Source organism: Myotis daubentonii, chromosome 12, assembly GCF_963259705.1.
Source record: "Myotis daubentonii chromosome 12, mMyoDau2.1, whole genome shotgun sequence".
Classification (NCBI taxonomy): Eukaryota; Metazoa; Chordata; class Mammalia; order Chiroptera; family Vespertilionidae; genus Myotis; species Myotis daubentonii.
The window spans coordinates 57,369,223-57,385,168 of NC_081851.1; the positions used below are offsets into that span (position 1 = coordinate 57,369,223).

Consider the following 15,946-nt stretch of genomic DNA (forward strand, 5'->3'; position numbering starts at 1 on the left):
AAAGATTTATAGGCACACAAAGAAGCATAAAAACACAACCATAAAGAGGAGAAAAATCAATAAATTAAAAGTGACCCAGACTGACACAGATGTTAGAATTAGCAGAGGACGTTGAAACATTTATTTTAACTGTATTTCACATATCAAAATTTTAAGCGAAGAAACAGAAGGTATACAAAAGACCCAAATAAAAAATGAGAATTATACTGAGATGAAAAATATACTGGATAGGGAAAACAGTCGATTAATAGATATTACAGAGGAAAATATTAGTGAATTTGAAGATATAGCAAAAACCCAATCCAAAACTATCATATATATATATATAATTTAAAAAGCACCAGTGAACTTTGAGATAGCTTTCAACAGCCTCATATATGTGTAATTGCAGAGCACAAAAAAACCTATTTGAATAAATGGCTGAAATACTTCCAATTTGATGAAAACTATCAACCCATAGATTTAAGAAACACAGTAAACCCCAAATATAGGAAACATGGGGAAAATTACACCTGAAAACTTTCAAGTTGAGTAAGTATGCATTTATTTACTCTCATGTATGTAAGTCTAGACATGAATTTCAAATTAAATCTGTCCTCTGCTAGTAGAGAAAACCTTAAAGGCCCCCGGACTGTCTTCCTGGGTACTGTGGAGGAGTCAAGAAGACGACTAGGAAAATGGATTGATGGTAATCTCTGCCACCTCCTGTTGGGGCCACCCACTGTCTGTATGAAGGCTCCCCCTCAATCTGTGTAGTGCACAGTCTCTACATCTGTATCTAGTCATGCTAGGAGAGTCGGTCTCCTTCTGTCATCCCAACCTGGTAGGTACTCCAAGAAGAAAAGGGAAGGAGAAAAAACAACAACAAAAAGCCCTTCCTGCCACATCTGTTTGCTATCTGAGAGTTTAACCTCTCCATTTAGACCAGTGGTTCTCAACCTTGGCTGCACATTAGAATCACCTGGGAATCTTTTTTTAAAATCCTGATTTCTGGGCCTCATCCTCCGGAAATTCTGTTTCTTTGTTATGGGGTGAGGCCACAACATTAGTAACAAAGAAACAGAATTTCTGGAGGATGAGGCCCAGAAATCAGGATTTTAAAAAGATTCCCTGGTGATTCTAATGTGCAGCCAAGGTTGAGAACCACTGCACTATACTCATTCTACCAGCAAAACAATTTTCACTTGTAGTAAATGTTACCTGTATGTGTCTGCCTTCCCCTGCAGAGTGTGAAAACTTGATGCAACACTAGCACATTAGAAGGCAATCAACAACTTGGGGTAAAAAAAAAAAACAAACATAAACAAATATGTTCATGAAAGAGATCCTTTTCAGGGAGGATGGAGTAACTGCAGCTAGTGTAATAAAAGCAGACAGAATGGGGACATTCAGAGCAGTACAGAGCAGGGGAAGGGGTTTGGACCCTGGCTGCCAAGTGTTCCATTTTATGTGCAATTGACCCCTTCTAACCTAGCCAGATCTGGTGCAACCTCCTTCTTCCCACCCTGGAGTTGGGGGGTGTGGGGGAGGGCGGTGGAGCGGGGAGAACATGTTTCAGCTTTCAAATGTACTTGTTATAATCTTTGCCTCAGGAGGCAAAACAAAATTATGGCTAAGCCTACACATCAATGAGCTGCTCTGTAAAGGAAAACATCAAACAACCTTTTGCACTTTGGATTTTGATCCACAATAAAACTTTCCACTAGAAACCAATATTAACTGCTCACTACCTCCATGTCAACAAAGCTTAATGAAACTTGATGTGACCTCCTCATTCTCTGCTCCTTTTACTCAACACTGCTAGCCACATCCACATGCTGATGCATATACATTCCCATTCAGCCCCTTTCCAACTGATTTATCAGAGCATTTTCCTCTTGTCCTTTGAAACACAGATGGTAGCACTCAGTTGTCAATTTGGGGGCCTGTTCTTAGGGTAATGCGAACGTCTGCTTTTGGCAGCTCTAGGAGCACTTGCAGGAGCTCCTACTTGCTTCAGTTCCAGGCAGATCCTATGCTTTACTTATGGTAGCTTCTGGCCAATGGGTAACAGGGATGGGAGGGAGTCTCTAGGCTTTGGCCCTCCATCGCAGAAAGTGACTGGAGAAGTCGCACTGCACAAATGAGGACACTGAGGCACAGATCTATTAGGTGACTAATCCAGGATCACACTGGTAAGTGGAGGAGAAGGGATTTGAACCCACACACTGACTTCAGAGCCCACAGTCTTAGCTGAGTTCTTTGAGAGGAGTGAAGACTGGTCATTAGTGCAGCTGACTGGCATGATGACCCAGTGTGGGGGACTAAGGCTGGCTGGCAGTGGTTACCACATTGTTCTCCTATGCAATAAGCTTATTTTTATTTTATTATTTTTTAAATTAAATCTTTATTGTTGAAAGTATTACATATGTCCCCATATTTCCCCCATTGACCCCTTCTATGCAATATTCTTTAAGCGTTTTTAGTGCTGTGTGTCTGACACTGGGTCAGGTATTGGGCACATGAAGGTAAGTAGCATCCAGTCCCTGGCCTTGTGAGGCCCTCAGTCTCAAGTGGGCACGGTTCTGTGTAAGGGCTGTAATGGCTTAACCATGGGAGTCAAGATGGGGAAGTGCCCCTGCTCAGGGAGGATTTATGGAGAAAAGAGGTATTCACCCAGCTTTAGAAGAGTGAGAACTGTGATTCTGGCTTTATCTCTTTGCCTCCAAGTTATGTCCAAAAAATAGTGTACCCAAAGGCTAAGAACTGTGTTTTACTCATGTTAACATAAAAAGACCATTGAAACCTGTAAAGAATTTCGTGAGTTTATTTGAGCCCAACAGTCGACATATGCCAGGAAGCAGAACCTCAATGAATTGAGATAATGCTCCGGAGAATGGCGGGTTATATGAAATCCATTGGTGACAGACTAGAGAGGCGGGAGAAAGCAAAGCAGAGAAACCCCTGGGATTGGATAAAAAGTAAAATGGGCGCAGGAGCAATTAATACGTTAATGAAGGAATTTGTGGTATCTGTCCTGGTGCCCAGGCACATTAGGTTGTACCCCAAGGGGTCCAGAAAAAGGGAAGTTACAAGTTACCCAGACATTTCAAGGGTATGTTATTATAGATGCAAAAAGACAGATAGGCTCAGTTAAGGTAAAGGTTGACCTTATCAGTGAAGATACTGGCCTAGGATATAACTACCCACCATAACTGCTTTTAGCTAAAGTTTAATTTCAGACCATCCTTTGTGGTTACTTTAGGTCTCTGAGTTTGCAAGGCCACCATGCAGGCCTTCCCTGAGCTTGTCAGGTTAGATTGTGGCCCCTTTCGTCCACACTTAACTTCATGTCTTCAGATGCTAGGGATAATGAATGGCATATAGTTAGTGGATATGGAATAAATGTATATGGAATAAATGAATATGGAATAAATGAATGAGTAAGCTGATAAAACAAAATTGATTGTAAAGAACTCTAATTTGGGAACAGAAGCAGCAAAATAAACTTAGGAGATCCAGGTAGGAATGAAAACCAGAGTGAGTGATGCAGAACAGGAAAAACCCCTTTACAACCAACTCTTTGCTGACAGTGAACAAGTCTGCTCTCTGATTGTGTCCCTCTCTGCCGTCTGGAAGGCTGAGGGAAGAGAGTGGTTGTTCCCTGTAGGGTCCTCAATGATGCTGTCATTGAGTTTAGAACAGCCGTGGGCAAACTACGGCCCGCCGGATCCGGCCCGTTTGAAATGAATAAAACTAAAAAAAAAAAAAAGACCGTACCCTTTTATGTAATGATGTTTACTTTGAATTTATATTAGTTCACACAAACACTCCATCCATGCTTTTGTTCCGGCCCTCCGGTCCAGTTTAAGAACCCATTGTGGCCCTCGAGTCAAAAAGTTTGCCCACCCCTGGTCTAGAACCTGGGTAGGAAGGCTACTTCCCAGAGAAAGTTAGTTGTGCCTGTAATCAGATAACATACATCACTCCAGAAAGCCCTCCAAACACCACAGATTTCATGGCAACTGGCCACGTCCTGCAACTCCAGCTTCCCACCAGCAGAGTGGGACCTGCATCATTTTATCACTCATCCCAGGACACCTTTGGGCCCTCTCAGATTATTCTCAAGGCGAAGAGGGAGTGAGAAAACCCCAGGGTCAACCCCCACCTCAGGAACTATGAAAGAATGTTAAAAATAAAATTAATTATCATGATCACAAATTTAAAATCTGAACTCAAAGAAAGACCACACCTAAATATCTAACAAAGACTAGTTAAATAAATGATGGTATATCCATGCCATGAGATATTTAGTAGCCATTTAAAATGATGGTATAGATTTGTATTGACATGAAAAGACATTTAAGACATATTAATAAGTGAAAAAAATAAGTTATAAAATGGCTTGTAGATATATACAAGGTGGGGCAAAAGTAGATTTACAGTTGGGAGTACATGAAACAGTTTATTCTTGTATTATTTATTATTGTATTATTTTCCATACAAACAACTGTAAACCTGCTTGTGCCCATACACAGAAAAAAACTTATGCTACATAATAGGAAAAACAACTGGGATAACATACGTCAAAATGATAAATGTTGATTATCCCAGATTCTATCCTCATGAATAACTTGGTTTGTTTTCTATTTCTATTCTTAATTTGCATACAATGAGCAATCAACACGTAATCATAAAAGGTTTGTCTGAGTGAGTCTCTTGGATGATTTTAAAAGCAGACAGCCTGACCATGGGGTTTCATCAACTCCTCCCTACCCTGAGAATAATTTGAGAGGCTCAAAGGTGGTCTGGAATAGGTGATAAGATCATGCCTGGTCACATGCTGCTGATTGGAAGTTGGAATGGCAAGAAGCTGGCAATTGCAGTAGAATTTGCTATTTGGGAGGGTTTTTTGGATAACAGCATATAGTTCTGATTGCAGGCATTGCTAATTTTCTCCTTTCTGCTCTAGTTTCCAGAGTCAATGGTGGCCCATCAGGTGATTGTAGACTGGGAGGTGAGAGCTCTTGCAGACAGCAGAGATGGCCCAGGTCAGCTCTGATAACCCTCCCCCACCTGCCAGTTTAATGTCCTCTTTCTCCAGTCTAGTCTCAGCTCAATCAGCGAAGAACCTGGGCTGGGAGCAGGTCACTTTACTCACCATTATTTCATTGTCTGGATTTTCCTCCTGCCCTAGAGGCCAGCTCACTTTTCCTCTGTAAATTATTTATATCTAAAAACTCAGAAAAGATCCTTGACTTTCTCCTCCCAATTCCTCCAGGGTCTTGCCTCCAGCATTTTAACGCTCTCCCTCCATGGTCTTCCTGGGCATCTTCCCTAGTTCTGAGTCTGTCAACTTCTTTTAGGGCTGGAGTTTGGGGAAAATGAGGAGCTGGGTCAACGGCCTCAGTTCCCAAAGAACCAGACCCTTGGGCTATTTAGCAATATCTAAGCTTCTCTCTCTGGCCAGGACTGGAGTGGCTTCCACAGTCATGCTGAGCTGCTCCATCAAAGAGAAGGACAGAGGAGCACTTTCTCATTTAGCCTTTTTTTCATACATGCCAATGAGTACCCCCATGCATGTGTACACAGAGAGAGGAATATACCACATCCAGAAATGATATGCATACAATCATGTATACATGCATGCTCCATATACACATCCTGAGACACATATAGACAGACACCAACATATGTTCTCCTTGGCATCCATGCCTATAAATATATACACATCGATAACATACAGGCATTCATAAAGCACTCGAACATATATACAACATGCAGACACTCACAGACACAACTGTATATCCTCACACATGCAGATATCAAAACCTGCATACATGTGTAATCACATGACTCAGACATAAGCATACATAAATCTACTACAGGCAGAGAAGACGGCTGACAGATCATCTATTGCTAGACAGAAACCATACCACCCACCTTGACACTGGGGTTGCTTTGTTTTGTAGGAAGTTTCTGTAGAAAGTTGGCTGTGCCTTTGACAATGAGTTCAGCCCTCTTCTGCCTCCTGCCCCGCAGCCAGCTTTCTCCTCCCTGTCACCCCATTTTTCATCCATAGCTGTGCCTGGCCAAGGGGAATGCTAATCGCCATGACAGGAACTGTTTCCACCTGTTTACACCCCTGCTTGCCTCCCCCTAATTCCATTTTAGACTCTGCCAAGCAGCAGAGGAGGCCTGCTGTGCGGGGCCCTTGTGTGAGGGGGAGAGGAATGAGCTAGAGGACAGTTGGAGTGTGAAAAGGACCCGTCGCTAAGTGACTCCCCATTCCAACAGCCCACACACAAGATGCACATAATTGCTTTTAGCACAGTGGGATGTATAGAGATACAAAAGGTCAAATCAAGGATTTGTCCCATAATATCTTTGCTAAGCAGCAGCGTCAGACATTGGAAAAGCATATTCATGAATTGAGTTGCCAGAGTGTGAGGCAGGCTTTTCAGAGGCGGCTGTGTGTTCCCTCTTTGAGGTGTGCCTGCCGTGGTGATTGGATTCACACGGAGCAAGTGACTTCTCAATGTTCAACAAAGCTCTGCCTGTGAATTGGACTAAATAGACTACTTGGCAGGCAGCTGAGATAACTACGCTAAGTGAATTTCATAGTTGCTCCCACTCCCCTTGTGCCCAAGCCTACTAGAAAATGCAGGATAAAGGCCAAACTCCTGAGTGTGGCGTGGCATTCAAGGCCTCCCACCATCTGACCCGATTCTATCTTTCTAGGCACTCCCCAACATGAATGTCAGATGTCCGCTGCACTGGGCCCGTCATTGGTCTGAACGCATCAGGAGACTCAATCCTCTGGGGACCTTGCCCAAGTATTCCCCAGAGTGCAATGTCTGTCTTCCCTTCTCTATTCAAATCCTATTTGTTATTCAAGCTTGACTCAAGTCCTAATTCTACCAGACCTTTCCTTGTCGCCCTCCCTAGAAGTGACCATGCCCTTCTTGGCAGCGGAGTATTAGAGGAAGAGCACAGTCTGGATCCTGTGATTGGACTTCAATGCTGATGAGTTCACTCAGGCTGGTGTGTTGAGAACAGTTTGTGAGGTGGAGAGGGAGAAGAGAAGCAGAATACAGTTTGGATGGCCAGGGCAGGGAAGTAGATCATCTGAGCCAGGGAGATAGCATAAGTACGGAGCAAAAGATGCTGTTACATTTGAAGGTAAATCTGAAGAGAACTGTCCAAGACTGGTTGTGGGGTATAAAAACAAAGTTAAAAATGGCCACAAGATTTTTGGCTCAAGCCAGTGATTTTCAACTGGCGTGCTGCAAAGACTTTTAAAAACATGAAATACCTGACTATTTAGTCAGAGGCACTGTTCCCTTTCCCTTAGATTGTCAAATGAAGAAAAAATGACAACAGCTAACACAACGGCTGTCTGGTATGAATGAATCAAAATTATACCTACTTTGTGTTTTGTTTTTTTTGTCAGAGCAGCAAAAAAATATAATACATTTTTTGGTGTGCCTAGAATTTTGGTAATTAGTTTATATGTGCCCTCTGATGAAAAAGGTTGGAAATCGCTGGCCTAAGCATTTACTGATATGCAGAAAGAACACATTTGGATGGTGGATATTAAGAGTTTAGTTTTGGACATATTTAAGGTACCTACTAGACATCCAAGTAGAGATGTCAAGACTGAGAAGGACAAGTAGTAAGACACCAGAAGAGGTGATATCCTGAAAGTATTTCAAGGAGAAAAGCATGATCAACCACTGTCAAATATATCTAATAGGCCGAGTAAGATGAGGACTAAAAACTGACCAATACATTTAGCTATTTGGAGGCCTTTGGTGACCTTGTCAAGTCTGGTTTCATGAAACAGTGGAGGTAAAAGTCTAAATTGGCGTTGTTTCAAGAGAGAATAGTCAACTTTTGAGAAGTTTTGCAATAAAGGAAAACAGATCAATGGGGTAGAATAGTGGAATAAACAAAAGGATACTTTATGGAAAAAAATAATAGTATCCTCAAAACACACTTTCCCACACTCTCTCTTCTCACCCAGATACAAGGACTGCTTCAGGGTTTACCAAAATGAAGTGCCCTCTTGAGCTCTCAATGACTAAAGAAATTCCCTTCTAAGTTTCTCTGAAAATCAGGATGATTCTTTTGTATTTTAAGCCCAGTCCTGTGGCTCTGACCACATCAACCTTTCTCCTGCTCAACAACATGGCCAATATAGCACTCTTCTTTCCAAATTTATCTTGTAAACCCATGCAGGAAGGGAGATGTTTTTCAGAAGAGCCATATATTCCCCAGTAAGTAATAACGGCAAATCACAATTTTCCCTAGCAACTTAATAATTTAAAAATGTAATGTTTTTCTCCATAGGGGAAAAAAAATATCTGCCATAGCAACTGCAGAGATGTTAAATACATTTTCAGTTTTCATGAAATATATTGTGTGTCAGGTCCATAATTTCACTAGCCTATTGTGTGGAGTAAGCTATTGCAAGGGGGTCTGTCATGTCTCCATTATTACTAACCCCCATTGGGGTTTAATTACCTTCAGGGCTATTTGCAACTATGGTTTCCCATTTCAAATCACATTAGGCTAAAATTAAGCCTATAACTTACACTTTGGGATGTAAATATGCAGCACTGCCTGTCAGTGTAGTATACTGGTTAAGCTGCTTCTATGCAATGTGAAGGAAAAATAAATAAAAATATCCAACTTAGTGTGAGACCTTAAGAACCATTGGCTCTGTAATTTTCTTGAAGGTCATCTCCAGCAGGGAAATACCTGGGAGGAAATGCCACTCATCTTTCATTGGCTATACTAGTATGGTTAGAATCCTCTCACTCTCATGCCAGTGTTTGTGAAAAGGTTACTCACTCCAGTTAAGGCAACAAGTCTTTTTGAAATGGCAATTTGGGGTTGGCTTCTGTGTTCCCTGTGGTCTCTGGCTTCACAGAGAGCTGCCCGTTAGAGCTGCACAATGGTTGTGAACGGTGCCTCCTACTGTTGTACAATGGACAACCTACACAACCATATGCAGCAGCCCTGCTTCAGGGAGCTTACATGGGTAGAACTAGAGAATGGTACAGTACAAATACTTGGAGTTCCTTCCCCAACAATGGCCCTGCCTTAACTGCTACTGAATCCTTTTCTGTGTTCACTGAGCTGATTCTTGCTCCAGAGTTTCAGCTTCTCTTTGACACTTCCTCAGCCAGCACTTTCCCTCCTCTTCCCCTCCCATGTCCTCAATCCCCAGGTTGTGTTGCCTTTATGAAATCTTCTCTGGTCTAATCTAATCTCCAACAAGCAGCCTCTTTTGCTGCTTTCTCTCTCTGACAAGCCGATTTATCTTGATGTGTCGACCTTTGGGACGCTTAAGCCGTGCTGACCTCTTTGGGGAGCTTGGCTTTTGTGGTGCTGGGGAGCCCTCTCTCCTAAGGGCTGTATCAGCCTATTCTTTGTCATAGTTGAGCCTGTTTTTCTAAAAAGGACTTTGGAGGGCAGCCCATGCTGTGACTAAAGGCGTGAACACCTGTCCTTTCTTAGGAGGTCTTGCTCTTATCCCCAACAGTCTACTGAACAAGAGCCAGGAGCCAGAGGAGGGGTGGAAACCTCAACCACCATCACATCAGTTAGGTTATAGCCCTTTATACACTGGACAGGCCAACAAGAGGCAAAACATTATGTGTCATTTCGTGTGTGTTATATAATCACGTATCATATCATTTTGTATTTGTTTGCTACAACTACTGTAACAAAATACCACAGATTGGATGGCTTAAACAACAGGAATGTGTTTTCTCACCGTTCTGGTGACTGGAAGTCCTAGATCAATGTGCCAACAGAGTTGCTTTCCTCTCTCCTTGGCTTACAGAGGGCCACCTTCCTGCTGTCTGTTCACATGGCCCTCTCTCTGCATGAACTCTGGGGTCTGTATGTCTAAGTAGCCTCTTCTTATGAGAACACCATCATATTGGATGAGGGCCCCCCCTAATAGCCTCATTTTACCTTCATTGCCTCTTTAAAGGCCCTGTCTCCAAATCTAAGGTACTTGGGAGTTAGGCCTTCAACAAAGGGATTCTGGAGGGACACAATTCAGCCCATAATGATATTAGTCCCCACTCCAATCATCAACTTGCACTCAGGTCGCACACAGAAAGAACCGTCTCCAATTGCAGTGTGGGAGATTTCCGCTGATGTAAGGCAGGTTCCGGTATATCCCAAATTGAGATGCTGGGGTGGAATCAACTGGGGGTGAGGAAGAAGAAAGAAAGAAGAAGGCAGGCATTCTAGAAAAACATACTTTCCCCTCCAGTGAGGACCATTTCTATAATTAAGAGGTTAAACTAAATGGTTTTTAATATTAATTAGTGAATCAGCATGAATTCATTTGATCATTTATTTAGCAAACAATCTCTAAGTCCTCACCATGTGCCAGGCACCAGGGATCCAGAAGTAAACCAGTGAAGGTTCTTGCTCCCCAAAGAGGACTTAGGCATCTGATATCTAAACCCTGCGTGGGATGGGAGGAGGTCTGTCTCCATGAATTTATTTCCCACTTCCTTGAATGTTAATGAAACCCCAGACGGTAGTACAGGCTTGTGCATTTCCTTGCTGGCAGTTAGCCGTCCCCAAACTCAGGGCAAGACCCGTTATCTGATGGAAGCTTGCATAAAGCATAACCTCCCCAGGTTTGGGACAGCTGAAAGACCATGCACCTTGAGATGGCCCAGGGAAGCTGGAGACATTTCTAAGCCCCACACCTGGGGCAGGCAGGGAGAGGAGGCGTGGCTGGCATACAGTGGAATCACTGTAGCCATAAACCATGAAGTTTGGGATCCAGTAGGCGCTGGCCTGATGCCACTGCAGCTGCAGATAGGCAGGCAGGCGGTCCAAACCAGACACCTCTTCCCCTTGCTACCCCCTCCCTCCACCAAAGCTCAGTTACACTCTCCCTGGGAGCCCACCAGATGCCCCTGGGATCTGCTTGAGAGTGTGTGGCAGCTAGTAGCAAAGGAAAGGCTGCCAGTGCCAGTCGCTTCCCTAGATTGAAGGCACCAGATGCCTCCATCTGGAAGGTAAGTCTGCCACCCAGTGTCTAAGCGGGAGAGGTGCAGGGGCAAGCAGCTTCCCTTGCCCTGCCAGCTGTGCTCAGCCTGTGGCAAATTCTTCGGCCACCCTTGGTGAGGGAAAACCACTGTGCTTTCAGAGTGGATCTGATCTTCTAGAAACAGCTAAAAGTCATTCTAAGCTAAATGGTTACTGGTGGGAAGACAAATAACACAGATTTCCCTCTATGATTTGTAACCATCTTCAAGGCAGGTGACTATTTTGAGAAACAAAGTATTTTTTTTTCAATTAGTGCCTTGAGGGGATTCAAAGTCTCATCATTTTAAAGACAATAATGTATACCATGGAATCCTTCTAACGTACATTTTTAGAAGAATTTAAAATGTATCTCCTCCAAGAAATAAGTGTTGGTGCTGCTTTTTCCATGCAGGCCTGTCTTTTGTAAGAAAGGGAGAATGGCCTGTTGGATTTATTCTGCTTCTGAGTAATGAGTTGTCCATACAGCCTGATGGAGCCCAGTCTCCACTCAATCCTGGAGTCTCAGAGCTGCGTATTAAACCCAGAAACTGGGCCCTGTCTAGGAGGCTGTTTGTCATGAGGCTTTCTGCAGAGACTTCAGGTCTAGGAGGAACACCAGGCAGGAGATCAGCTCTATTCTTATTTCTCAAAGGTGTGGAGTCTAGTGCTCCCACCAGGGTGGCAAAGGGCCTCCCATCTGAGGACTCAGAGGGAGGGGCCAGGTCAGAGCATCAGAGGCTCAGATATTTGGTCCTTTGGGTTCGGGGTTGAATGGCCATTGCTTCCCTAGAGAGGAACAGGAGAGCCAAAGCCTGACTGAGGTGGGAGAGGCTCAAGAGAGCCCTTCCCACACCAGCAAAGCCAGTCCCTGGAGGTCAGGCCTCAGGTGCTCAGCAGCCCTGAGCTTCTTGTGCCCTGAAAAAGGCCTCTCCTAAAACTAAAAAAGAACTCCTTTATTTTGGAGCAAAAGGGAGACACCCCTTCGCCCTCTCTCCTCCCCCGTCTCATAGGATACTTGCTGACTTCAATATTATCTGAGCACAAAGGGTCACTTCAGTTGGAAGAAGTCTGAACTAATCTTTTTAAATATGGAACAAGGCCAGGCCAACCCTCACTTGGCCCCGAGTGCTTGGCAACTCCATTATTCCCTTGATCAACAGTATTCTGGAGCTGGAGGAGTTCCAGCTAATAAACAGAGAAGGAATAAAAGAATTTTTTTAGCCCTGGCCAGATGGCTCACTTAGTTGGAGCATCGTCCCATTACCAAAAGGTCATGGATTCGATCAGGGCACATACCTAGTTTGCTCAATTGATCCTCAGTTGGGGTACATATGGGAGGCAACCAATTGATGTTTCTCTCTCACATTGACGTTTCTCCTCCTCCTCCTCCTTCTTCTTTTCTCTCTCAAATCAATAAACATACTTTCAGGTGAGGATTAAAAAAATAGAAATTTTCAAAAATCACTAATACTCCAAATTAAATAATGGATGTAGGTAATAATCATCAATGGATACTAAAATAATCAGATGAAAGGTTAACAGGGAACTTTGTGGGTTGACACCACTGAAACCTACTGATCAATTTTGGCATCATTAAAAGCGAAACAATCAGACAGTATATGCCTGATGGTAACAGCGACACTATGAAATATTGGTGCCTAAACATACTGATTGACTCTAAGCAAGGCCCTAAAGATAACTACTAGTTTACAGGAAAGACAGAGGGTAGAGGAACACGTTCCCTTACTCCAAGAAAGCAATCAGACAAATACAGAACACAGACAATGCTCAGAACAAATGTTAAATGTATTTTTATTTGCTAAATTTAGCAACCCTACACCCAAGCCAGAAGACTTGAAGCCATCCTGAATTCCTTCCTCTTTTTCCATTTTTTTTTTTTTTTCAGAGAGGAAGGGAGAGGGGGAGGGAGATAGAAACATCAATGATGAGAGAGACTCATTGATTGGTTACCTCCTGCACATCCCCTACTGGGGATGGAGCCTGCAACCCAGGTGTGTGTCCTGACCGGGAATCGAACCCAGGACCTCTTGGTCCATGGGACGACGCTCAATCCACTGAGCCATCACAGCCGGGCTCTTTTTCCATTTTTGATTGCCTTCCAGGTCTTGCTGATTCTTTTCTATATTTCTCATTCTGTTCTCCCTTCTCCATCTCCATGTGACTTTCCTACTTCGAGCCATTGCCCCCTCTCTCTTAAAAGCTCCTTTAATTGGCTTCCACTCGGCCTTCCTGTTTCCAGCCTCATCCCTTTTAATTCATGCACAACAGGTAAACTGGTCTTTCTAAAAGGCAAACCTGACCACAGCACTCCTCTGCTTATAATCCTTCCCTGGCTCCCCATGGCTTTCAGGATAAATTTGAGACTGATTTTAGTTGATAAAGCCCTCCGTCATTTGATTTCTCTCTCTCTATATATATATATAGTCCCATTCCTTTCAGCCTCTAACCCAAGGACCATTTGGGTATTTAGAACATCATTCTCAGGCTATACAACATTATCTCAACTTAAAAATTGGCCTGCTATATTCGGTCAAACGTTTAATTAACTCACTCTATAATTAACTCACCCTAATGCTTTGGCAGGGCCAGACCAAATGATTTTGCCGGCCTTATGGGGCCTGTGGCTGAATGTTCCCCTCCCCTGCTCTAACGCATCACACATGCACCAGCCACATCAAGCTCTGGGAGCCCAAAAGAGTATCACACCATCCCTCTTGATGGTGTCTCTCTATTCTTATTAATACCACCATCCCACACACATCCTACTCTTCTCCTTTGCCTGGCTAAATCCTACTCATTCTATTAAAAAAAAAAAACAGTTTAAAGGTCACTTCCTCCAAGAAGTCTTAACTTATTGTTTTAAGCACATATTTTTGCTCCTTGACACACTGTATTGTAATAGTTGACTTATCTGTGTGTTTCCCCAACTACATCATTTTAAGATCCTTCAGAGCAAGGACTGTGTGTTATCTATATAAAGTCAGCAACTGATAGAGTAATCAGCACTAGTAAACCATTAATAAATGTTTATTAGATGAATGATGGTTCTTCAGTATAAAATGTTCCTACTCTCATCTCTGGTTTATCCAGCTGTCTTAGTTGGACACTCCCCTCCATTTTCAGATGTGGACCTTCCTGCCTGTTGTATCTTTATCCTCACTGAAACTCTGGGCTTTGATTTCCGTGGCTCAACCATGATGAAAAAGCTTATTGTCCACTCCATTACGCTACTACTGAATGGATGTGGAATAAAGAAATGACACCTTACCAAGTGAGGCCCTAGTCAGTTCCCCACCCAAGGTGAGTTTCAGATCATGATACCAGCTGACATCAGGCAGCTGTTAGATGAGAGATTTTCGCCTGCTGTCCCAACCCCCATGATTTGCCCCCAGCCCTCCCTCATCCCCTGGGGAACAACTTCTCTTTTTGTTTTGGGCCACAGCAGTGTTTAGCAGGAGCAGACACTATGCCTTGTTTGAGCTGTGATCTAACACCAGCTGACAGGTGGGTTTCGGGGGTGTCCCTGGGGCCATGGCCTGTTTAGTGGATGTACCACTCTAAACTCAATTACAGGAGACTTTCACGCTCCATAGGCAATTCCAGGCCCTTTTTTGATAAAACTCTGGTGAGTAAATAAGTCATGATGGTGAGAGGGGCTACCATTTAATATTCATTGAAGTACACATGTTTGGAAATTGGAAGCAGAGTTTAATCCATTTTCATATTTATATCAACATAAAGCTTTAAAAAGGATCCCTCTTTTTCTCCAGCATTCTTGTCAAGTTCTCCTTTGGAAAGCTAAAGGTAAACCAGACATACATTTTAAAATTAAAAATATCTAAAATTATAATTAAGTGTGAGTTTGAGATGTTAATTTTCAACTCAGAACCAATTCTTGCATTTCCTTTGAACTCCTGGGACAGGTAGGTAACAGATAAGCCATTGCTATTTCTGATGGCTAGATTTTTGGATTTAACTGTGTAATAAGAGCTCAGTGAAATGAAAAAATTCAGAAGATTCTGGTCTCAGTCCCAAGATATTACAATTTAGGGGAATGTTTAATAGCCATCCCAAGTAAATGCAAAAGCACCCCTTTTTAAATAAAGGTAAAATTCACAAAATAGAAGTGTTCATGCTCACCAATAAATTATAGGACTGTTCATTGAGGGAGGGCTGAAATATGAGGAGAAAGAGTTAACACAGTGAAGGGTGTAGAGCACTGTTGTGTTGAACCCTCCACTCCACTTTTTTTTTTTTTTTTATGGGGATGAATGTTTAAATATGGTGCTATGATTGAAGGCATTTCTTTTAATAATGCAACACACGGCTTCCTGGGGGGACAGCAGTTGATTTGGAAACTGAATATGGTGCACTCTAAATTCTCCTCCCCGAGGAAGGCTGATAACCAAGTGCCATGAGCTAGCATGGGGACTCAATCTGTCAAATCAACTTCCTGGAAAAGCCCCATGCGGAATCTTCTCTAGTCTCCGGGAGCTAATGTGAGCAGACACTTGTGACATTAGACAGTGTAGCAGGCCTGGCATGACGGCAAAGTTCACCACCCACCGACAAGGTGGTCTTTAGATAAAGAAATCAGTGCAAATTTGTTAATGTAACAACTTGGACAAATATGCTTTAAAAAAACAGCTGCTCTATGGGGAGAAAGGATCAAAAGAAAAAGAAGGCAATAACAGGACTTGGAAGCTTTCTTTGGGCTTTCTGTACCTTTGAGGCATTGCCTTTTCTACTGGTCCTTCTTCAAGGCTGGGGTATCTTCAGTTGAGTAAGTGAGTCCCAAACTTTGCCACTCCATAAGCCACTGCTCCACCTAAAACTGAAAAAGGAAAGTAAAGGGGGGAAAAAGCAGTGAAGAGGGAAA

At 43.0% G+C, this 15,946-nt stretch overlaps 1 long non-coding RNA gene across 4 annotated transcripts in view; it reads right to left on the minus strand.

The window, feature by feature from the left end:
- LOC132213414 (uncharacterized) overlaps positions 1 to 15,946 on the minus strand; it is a 106,912-nt gene that overhangs the window by 70,440 nt on the left and 20,526 nt on the right. For all 4 annotated transcript variants that reach the window (XR_009447987.1, XR_009447986.1, XR_009447985.1 and 1 more), the window contains one exon: positions 15,793 to 15,901. This is a non-coding gene — a long non-coding RNA (uncharacterized LOC132213414). The remainder of the gene's footprint in view (positions 1 to 15,792; positions 15,902 to 15,946) is intronic.